This window comes from Sinocyclocheilus rhinocerous, unplaced genomic scaffold, assembly GCF_001515625.1.
Source record: "Sinocyclocheilus rhinocerous isolate Xijiao unplaced genomic scaffold, SAMN03320098_v1.1 scaffold2907, whole genome shotgun sequence".
NCBI classification, from domain to species: Eukaryota; Metazoa; Chordata; class Actinopteri; order Cypriniformes; family Cyprinidae; genus Sinocyclocheilus; species Sinocyclocheilus rhinocerous.
Window position 1 is genome coordinate 33370 of NW_015635553.1, and position 10481 is coordinate 43850.

Sequence of the window (10481 nt, forward strand, 5' to 3'; positions counted from 1 at the left end):
GGCTGCTCTCAGCAGCCCCGTGGCCCATTCCCCTGAGACGAGACCTTCTCTCTCAGGCGAACAGAACGATATGGCACCCCCAGCCCGAACTGTGGGCTCTGCACCTCTGGCCTCTTGATGGGAGCCTGCGGACCTCCCCGAGAGCATGCTAAATACAATATCTCAGGCTAGAGCACCCTCTACGAGGCGGCTCTATGCCCTTAAATGGCATAGAGTCTTCTCCGCCTGGTGTATGGCCCGCAGCGCAGACCCATTTTCCTGCGACATATCTCTGATATTGTCCTTCCTGCAAGAGCTGTTGGATGCTCAAGGTCTATGTAGCAGCCATAGCAGCCTCACACGTCCTATAGCTGGCCAGTCGATGGGCAGGAACAACCTAGTTGTTCATTTTTTGAAGGGGTCTAGGAGGCTCAACCCGCCTCGCCCTATCACCGTCCCTACATGGGACCTGCCCACAGTGTTGAGGGTTCTGAAGAGTCCTCCCTTTGTGCTGCTACAGTCCGTTGACCTTCGTCCCCTGACGTTAAAAACCGCTCTGCTACTGGCATTACCATCGGTAGTGTATGGGGGATCTGCCATTCCGTTCAGAGCACAAGCAATAACTCTTTCGGTGCTTCCTCCTTAGGAGCAGGACCGAGAGCTGAATTTACTCTGCCCTGTCAGAGCATTGAGAATATATATTGAGCGATCCGCCCCGTTCAGTCAGTCGGAACAGCTTTTTGTATGCTTTGGTGACTGCACCAGAGGGTCTCTGGTCACGAAGCAGAGACTTTCCAAATGGATAATCGACGCTATCGAGCTAGCGTACTCTTCTTTGGGCCTACAATGCCCCATGGGAGTAAGAGCCCACTCAACAAGAGGCGTTACCTCTTCCTGGGCTTGGTCTAGTGGTGTGTCCATTACAGAAATTTGTGCGGCGACCAGCTGGGCCTCGCCGTCCACATTTACCAGGTTTTATAATCTGGATGTCCCGGCCTTACAGGCTCAGGTCCTTTCTGCTTAAACAGACTTACTCTGGCCATATGGCAAAACCAGTGCTTTAGGCGTTTGCCTTCTTCACTGTATGCTCTTGGCCCCCACTGAGTTCCGAGGCTGTACAATTTTGGAACGATTACTCAGCACCGGGCCGACCTCAGCAAGTTTGGCTCTATTGACTCCTGCAGGGCTTCCCTGCAAAATACTTAGTCCCTCTGAGCCCCATTGGTGCTCAAGGCAAGTTCAAGTATTAGTCGTTCCTCTAGCATAGCACGGCGGGATTGTACTGGTTCCCCATAGCGTCTTAAGCAGACGCAGTACGAGTGAAGTATCGATAGGGAATGTACTCGGTTACTAACGTAACCTCGGTTCCCTGAGATACGGGAACGAGTACTCACGCACGACTCAGTCGTCGATTCAGTCGAAGTAACCTGAGGATACTATGGCGAAGTGCCCGCTTATATAGCCAGATGCCCCGCCCATTCTGGCGGGCTTTGTCGCCATAGGCTCCGCTGCCGAGCCATTGGTTTGTTTTTAATTCACTGCACGAACCAATGGCTGTGCAGTTACACTGCATTATTGAAAAGGCTTCAGTATTTGGAGAAAAAGGAGTTTTCCCATAGCGTCTTAAGCAGACGCAGTACTCGTTCCCGTATCTCAGGGAATTAGAAATTGGGTTTAATGTTTAGGTTACTTCTGTATTATTCTCTGTATGACTGTACTTCTGTATGTTCTCAGTTTCTGTAGAGCTGGACATTTTATTAAGGATCAATTGACTTGAGTTCAGCATTGAGATTGAAAACCAACCTATTTGTTCCTCAGTATCTTCTTGTTTGACTCTGTATTCTTCTTCAATCTTCATGTTTTCACTCTCCTCTTTAATAAACGCCATCTTTATAATAGTGTCACGTGAATCTGTAAGAGACGAATCACATATTCCCAAAACTATTAATACCACTGATCTTCTGTCTTATACAAGCATGTAAGCAGGGCTTAATTTGTGCTGGAACAAGTCGGATCCGGAACCTCCGAAATCCGATCCGGCACCTCATTTTGGCGGAGCCCCCTCCTCACGCACCGTTCGTGCTTACCTATAGCGTGCATATATTTCATGAAAAATCTTCTATTATAAGCACGCTTGCCGCACATCTACATTTGAAATAATAAACTTCAGCGCGCAAAAGACGCGATATGTGAACGGCTGCTCACATGAGGCTGCTCACACAAGACCAAATGCACGGATCCATACTGTTACACATGCGTTTTCTTTCTCAACTGTTTACATTTAGGGACCTACTGTGCTAAAGAGGACACTCGCCAGGGCGGCCATTTAGACATCATTTTGTGTGTATTTGGTCGCTTAAGCTCAATAAACTACGAAAAATAACTCTTATATAATACTCGCGAGGCGGCTTTATATGCGCGCAGCCACGCAATTTGGATGTGACTGTGTGAGCACACAGAATACAGCCTCTGGAGTGCGCGAGTACCAAATGGCTTAAAATACCTAAAAAGATGTGCAAATCATACATTTCTGTGACAATGCAACAATGACCCGATTAGTCAAGTGACAGTTCTGTCAGCTGTCCCGAAATGCGAATGAAAGTCTTGTATCGCAGCGAGCAGCAGGTCGTTGTAGTGCAGACAAGATGCGCTGATGTGAAGCGCGCTCTGAGAGAGTTCATGGTTTCAAATGCTGGTTTCAAATAACTGATTTAATCTTATAGTTTGTGTGGATTTATTTGCTCATCTAACCTACATGCTATATTGAATAAATGCAGGAATTTCCCTCATTATAAACTTGAAAGTTGCGGGAATGAGTAAAACTATACGATATAGCTACACTCAATCCACCACCGAAATTTAGGACCTGATTAAATATAACTCTATTGTACAGAGATTTGTAAAATAAAATTCCACAACTTTTTCAGGCCTGGAAATTGCTGTTTTAAAATTTCATGGCTTTTCCAGGTTATTCATGATATGGACCCTAAAAGCAACTGATGCACGCTGTTAATCACTTAAACTGGTCCACCAATTGTGTGAATGGTCCGTTACCTCTCCTTCCTCTAATCACATGCCGGATCCGTTACCCTGCTTTGTTCCGGGACCTCGCAATTTACAAATTAAGCACTGCATGTAAATCACAATTAACTACAAAGCATTTGTGATATTCCCAGTCAAGGATTAAGTCAAGTATGTTTGTCTTCATATTACAAAGGATTTGAAAAAACTTTTAAATATTAAGAAATTGTACATCAAAATTACATTTGTGATTTGTTTTAAATTTGAGATTTCCTTTATTGGAAATTTGTTTACAAACATAATTTTTCTTCCCACAAAACCCTTCTATGGAATAACAGATACACAAATGTACAAATGTAACAAGGATTGAAAGGAAACATATGGTTTGTCTTTGATCTTATTGATTTCTGTGGTAATGTATATAAGCTTTTTTAAAACATAAGAAAGGAATATGGTTCACAGAATAAAGATGTATGTTCAGTTTCATCAATGGGCAAAACAATATGACAGCATACTGCGTTACTCCTCATCTACCACTGTTAAAAGTGAATGGTGTTCAGTTTCCAGATATAAGATGCAATAACCAGTTTATTAGAAACACTCAAATTGTATAAGTATATCCATCACAGTGGTACAAAAAAGCAAACATAAAAATTATGATGTTTGTGCAATTAAAGTTTTGACACAAAATACCTACAATGTCCAATTACACATGTAGGAAACTCTGACGCAAGACCAGGAGACTGTGGCCATGTCCACATGTACACGGGTATTTTTATAAACTTAAAAAAAAAAAAGAGTTTTTCCTTCTTCCATGTTAAAAAAAATCTCTGTCCACATGAAAACGCAAACGCATGCTATGAAGCACTGTCAAGAGCATGCCAAACCTATAGGTGGCGATATAATCTCAACCGTAAAGCCATGTTGGCCAATCAGAAGCCTGAAAAAGTTTCCAGTAGGCGGAGATAACAGTGCAAGCTCCGACGTCACAAGCCAAAAACTCCGGTTTCGCTGTCTACATGATAACACTGCAACCAGAGTTTTTGAAAATCTTCACCCTGGTAGGCGTTTTAAAAAATGTTCGGTTTCAGTAACCTGGTGCTGCGTTTGCGTGTGGACAAACGGCCAAACCGCGTAGAAAAAGCTGCGGTTTTAAAAATAACCGCGTTCGTGTGGAAAGGGAGTGTGAATCTTCAGCAGGATTCTTGATTGAGATTGTACTGTCGCGCTGCAGTCATCAAGACTGACTGAAGCAGTGAAACATTGTAGTTTTATACAGATTTTAGGGGCCGTCCTTAGAAGTTTTTTAGAAAGAAATTTGCCCAGATTTTCACTAGCTCTAATCCAATCAGCATAACTATAGCACTCATCACAGAGATCAGGGAAAGTCACACTTTCAGGCACTGCAATCACACATAACTCAGGTACTGATTAGCATTAACAATGGCCACCCATTAAAGAAATGGGACAGAAGCATCAACAGGCAATAAAGACTTAGGTTAGACTCACTTACCATGATTTCACATGTTTTCACACACACCTAAAGCAAAGTTAAAATTTGAATGGCATGTATCTTTCTGCTGACTTTCTAAGGCTACAATTTCATTTTGACCAAGTAATTGTCTTTTGCAGTAATGATATTGGATCAGATTGTCTTTCTTTTTTTTTACATTTACAATTGTTAATCAATTTGTCAAGAGGTTTTTTGAGTAGATTAACAAGTGAATTAATTTGATTTTGTTAGAAAGTAAACATTTATTATTTGGAAGTATAACTGGCACGACAGCCATCGGCACAGATCCTCAGCTAAGCTCACGAGAACCAGACAAGTCCTCTGCACAGTTTCTGTGGCCAGCTTGAACTCCCTCCATATGCCGGTGCGATGTATCTGATCTTCAAGTAGAAGGAACTGGATGAAATATTCAGAAAAATATCAGTCCACAATTCTGACTTGTGATGGAGCCTGGAATTAAACCCCATTAACTTAACATCCTCAGAATCACTCGAATGTGTATTAATAAACTTTCTATAATAGTTTAATCAATGGTTCAAAAATTGTAATCCTGGTCCTGGAGAACCCCAGACACTGCACATTTTAGATGTCTCCCTAATCAAACACACCTGATTCAACTCATCAGATCGTTAATAAAGATTCCACCACCTCAAATGTGTGTGTCAAATAAGAGAGACATCAAAAACGTGCAGTGGTGGGGGTTCTCCTGGACCTGAGGTCAGTTCTTCGTATCTTGCTTAATGCATCTTAGATGATTTGACAGATACCAAATATTTTGATCCTGATAACTGATCTCTGGCTAATTTGATTCTTCAAACAAGTTAGTGGATTTGATTAAAATATATGAATATTTATCTGAAAATAACACACCTGAACCAGCTAATCAAGGTCTTGCTAGCAGTGGCGGCTCGTCAGGGGAGGCACAGCTTCCCCATAATTTTGAGATGAAAATGAGAGGTTAATAAATGTTTTAATGTTTTTAAAATTTAAACGATTTAATGTTAATAAAATTCATTTCAGTTCATGTTTCAGAATGTGTATTTTTTGTTTGTAAATTAATTTCACAGCTGTAATACCATAGCATGTTAATGAAGTTGGAAAGTGCCGCTTTTCTATCGCGAATGTGCCGAATCTGCTGATGTAATTACAACCGCTAATGATAGAGAAGGGGAGGGGGAGGCCGGGGGAGAGCTGAGCTCTCGTGCCTCAGTTGGTAAAAAAAATTAGCCAATCACCATCGAGTGTTCACTTTCAGCGCTGAGGAGTGTTGAGAAAAGAAACCTTGCAAGGGAGGCTAGCCTCCTCCTGATATCAACCAATCCTCATAGAGCCGTATATTACGTGATATTAGTTTGAACGTCTGTCGCTGCGCTGATAATGTACCAAGTACTTATGATGAGTAGCGATATTGAATATTTGATTGCTAACAGATTTACCAAGCTGTCATTCAAACAGTATATATACAAATTTTAAAAAAGGGAAAACCCGCCTAAGCTGGATATAGGCTACAGCAGTCTGTTTAATTAAATAGCACAACAGACAGCTCTCTTTTAACACAGATTTTTAAGAAGGGATGGATGTTTGCTTCAAGTGATAGGCCAGGTAAATTAAATTATATTATCTTGCTGTATGTGTGTCGTTTTCTTTACGTTTTATGACTAAAAGGCAAGGCAAGGCAAGTTTATTTATATAGCACATATCATACACAATGGTAATTCAAAGTGCTTTCATTAAAAGAAAAGAAAATGGTAGTAATAAAAAAAATCACAACAATAAAACAAGGAATTTTAAAACCTTGAAAATGATTTAAAAATTGATTTAAGAGGGTTAAAATGAATTTAAAACAGTTCAGAATAGAAAATTATTATACATAAAATATAGTGCAATTGCACACATTGCACAGTGCTCATTCAATAAATGCACAGCTAAACAGATGAGAGTCGGAAACCAGATTGAAATTGTCCAGGTTTCCATTTGAGTTTAAGTATTTGTTCAGCTGATTAAAGACTACCTTTTCAATAATCATGCCTATAAATGGAAGATTTGATATTGGTCTATAGTTGCTCAATATGGTGTTATCAAGATTGCTCTTTTTCAGAAGGGGTTTAACAACTGCAGTTTTCAGGGAGTTTGGAAAAGTCCCAGAAAGAAGTGAGGCGTTCACCACTTCTAAGAGATCTGCTTCTAAACAGTTAAGCACCCTTTTGAAAAAATATGTGGGAAGTGTGTCAAGATAGCAGGTTGACGATTTAAGGTGCTGTACTATTTCTTCCAAAATTTTGCTATAAATTTCTTCAAAAGCAGACATAGTATCTTCTTTTTGATATTGGGGTCGAATCTGTCTGACCTCTGCATAACTTGTTGATGTGCTAATCGCCTTCCTGATATTATCTCAGAAAAGAAGGAAGCAAACTCATTGCATTTGCTGTCGGAGAGCATTTCACTGGCAATCTGACTTGGGGGGTTTGTCAGTCTCTCAACAGTAGCAAAAAGAGTGTGAGTGTTGTTTAAGTTACTGTTTATAAGATTTGAGAAGAAACTGTCTAGCTGTGGCTAGTTCCACATTGAAAGCATGAAGGCTGTCTTTATAGATGCTATAGTGAATTTCAAGTTTCGTCTTCCGCCACATCCGCTCAGCTTTTCTGCATTGTCTTTTCATACTCTGAACTGCTGTTGATTTTCTCCAAGCTGATTTCTGTCTGCCAGACTTCTTACTGACTTTTACAGGAGCAATATCATCAATAACATTCTTAACTTTTGAGTTAAAGGAATCAAGGAGAAGATCAACAGAGTCTGCAGAAATGCTTGGTGTTAAAGATATAGCCTCCATAAATAGCACACTAGTGTTTTCGTTAATGCATCTCTTTCTGACAGAGACAGATCTAGATTCAGTGGTAACAGAGATCAATATAAGCATTTCACTGGCAATCTGACTTGGGGGGTTTGTCAGTCTCTCAACAGTAGCAAAAAGAGTGTGAGTGTTGGTTAAGTCAGTTTATAAGGTTTGAGAAGAATGACTGTTTAGCTTTGCCTAGTTCCACATTGAAAGCACGAAGACTGTTTTTATAGATGCTATAGTGAATTTCAAGTTTCGTCTTCCGGCACATCCGCTCAGATTTTCTGCATTGTCTTTTCATACTCTGAACTGCTGTTGATATTCTCCAAGCTGATTACTGTCTGCCAGTCTTCTTGCCGACTTTCACAGGAGCAATGTCATCAATAACATTTTTAACTTTTGAGTTAAAGGAATCAAGGAGAAGATCAACAGAGTCTGCAGAAATGCTTGGTGTTAAAGATATAGCCTCCATAAATAGCACACTAGTGTTTTTGTTAATGCATCTCTTTCTGACAGAGACAGATCTAGATTCAGTGGTAGCAGAGATCAATATATCAAAGAAAATACAGAAGTGATCAGATAGTGCTACGTCCTTAATAACAATGGATGAAATGTTTAGACCTCTACTGATGATTAAATCTAGAGTATGTCCACGAATGTGTATGGGTCCATGCACATGCTGAATCAGGTCAAAAGTGTTTAAAACAGTTATAATTTCTTTTGTAGTTTTGTTTTCTGCATTATCTATGTGAATATTAAAATCATTGATAGCATTTCTGTGAACTCTTCAGCAAAGGCTGGAGAGTATTTTGGAGGCCTGTAAATAATAATAAACAGAATGCGTGGAGCACCTTTCAACACAATCCGCTGAAGTCCTTCTTAAGGAGTTCTGACTGCGCTTTCCAAATATCATTCTTCCCCACATGGATGATGATTCGATTTGCAGTCTTGTGCTTCATTAAAGCCGGAAGCAGTCAAAAAGCCATTTTAAAGTGGTTAAGCAAATAATAATAATCGACAGGGATCCCAGACCAATACAATTAGTGTGCCACAATCAGCTTGTAACACTCCAAAGAGAAAGGAAAACTTGAAATCGCATCATATGACCCCTTTAACACTGCTTGCTAGACATACTAGAAACTTCCAGGCAGCTGTGCTGAAGCAAGATAGAGCTAAACTCTGATGTAAAATCACTGATGTAAAACATAAGGAAACTTGCATGTTAAGAATGAACAGAATTTATGCAAATAACTGATGAATTAAATATTAGAACGAAACAAAAATCAAACACATATTTGCACACACACACACACATAACATACATATTCCCAGTGGCCTGTAGCACGAAGCCGGTTTTGGTTTTTACCCCTCTCGTGAGAAGTCAATCCAAACTGATGCTTTCCATGTTCCGTGTGATTGGCTGTTTGCCGCACGTGTCACACTTTCAGGTGCACGCGCCTCACAAACTCTGGATCAAACCTGAGTTGACAGAACATTTATACTGAGTGTTGTGCAACAGCTGATCCTGATCTTTAAACCAGGTTGGGTTTGTCAGGTTTTGTCAACTCAAAGCTTACTCTGCAACTCTGAGTTTGTTCATGTCGCTTCATGCTACAGGCCACAGGTATCAAATAAAATCAAAATAAATTAATATAAAAACAATAAATACACAAACATGTAAAAAAATTTCATTCAAATAATCTCAATGACTTTACTTATTATTATTCGTAAATATTTATAAACTACTATTTACCTACAGTTCACTTCAACTTTTGAAGTCTTGATAAATTTTGTTTTATTTAGAAAAAAAAAGGCAAGAATTAACACAGTTTACTGTGTAGCTACTATTTGCACTGTCCAAAATACTTCCAAATAATGCAGACTTATTTTGTAACAAAGGCACATCAATAAATTTGTTAACAAATTCCTTCTTGGCAAATTTATTTACGATTGGACATTTATTATTTATGATTGTCATTTCAATATCATTACTGCAAAGATTGCATAAATGTCTTTTAAATGTTAAAATGAATTTCTTTTGCTTTAGGTGTGTGATACAAATGTAAAATCAATCTTTTGTCTGTGGTGCTCTTGGTGCTTCTGCCTGATTCCTTTAATTGGTGTCATTGTTCATGCTAATCAACACCTGAGTGAATGCATTTAGAGTTTTCTTGATGTCTCTCATAATGAGTGCTATCATTCTGCTGATTGGATTAGAGCTGTTGAAACGGAATGGTTCCTAGAACTGCTAACATCCTTTGAATACTCTATTTAAGTTTGTGATCTGAGTGCTTTGTCTTCATCTGTAAGGACGGCCTTCTGAAATCTGTATAAAACAACAGTGATTCACGGCCTTAGTCAGACTGGATGACTGCAATGCAACATTCTTAATAAAGAATCGTGCTGAATATTCACCCATCTACTGGTCTTCACTTCTGAGTTTCCTACAGGTGTAACTGGATATTGTAGGTAATTTTAACTTAACTAATATAATAACATTTGTATACTTTTTTGTACCCTTGTGATGGATATGCTTTGAGAGTGATAGTGGTTATTGCATTTATTTAGAAACTGAACACCATTTACTCTTAATAATGGTAATTGAGGAGTAACAACTGAGTATGTGGTCATAGGGTTGTGCCGATAGATGATAGTGTCGTGTATCGACGATAGTCAGAGATATCGACGATAGCAGATGTCTTTGTCGATAGTCAAGAGGATATTAGGATCATTCTCCTATTAATGTATTAAAGAATAATAATAATAATAATATTATTATTATTATTATTACTGCTGATATAAGGTATTTCGTTACACTTTAACAAGTAATCTGAACGGCATATATATGTGCAATATTTTAACCGAGCCTGGTTTAATGCCACAGTTATGTTAGAACGCATCTCATTCTAGTTTCTGTGGTGGTGCGTCGGGCTCATCATGGGGCGCGCGGTCCGGAGCGCTGTATGACTGATGTATCGGTTTAATTTAAATTTACTCCAAATATATGAACTTACCCGTTTTAAATACTTTTAGATTTAACGTGTTCGTTTATGTCTAATATTTAGTGTTAAACTGTTGGTCTTTAAAATAAATCTACTTTTGATTTTCACCGTTGACTGATTTTGCAGACCT

General features: G+C 39.2%; 1 pseudogene; it reads right to left on the bottom strand.

Annotated features, from left to right (window-relative positions):
• Window positions 1-10481, bottom strand: part of LOC107747344 (gastrula zinc finger protein XlCGF8.2DB-like) — a 24216-nt pseudogene that overhangs the window by 8641 nt on the left and 5094 nt on the right.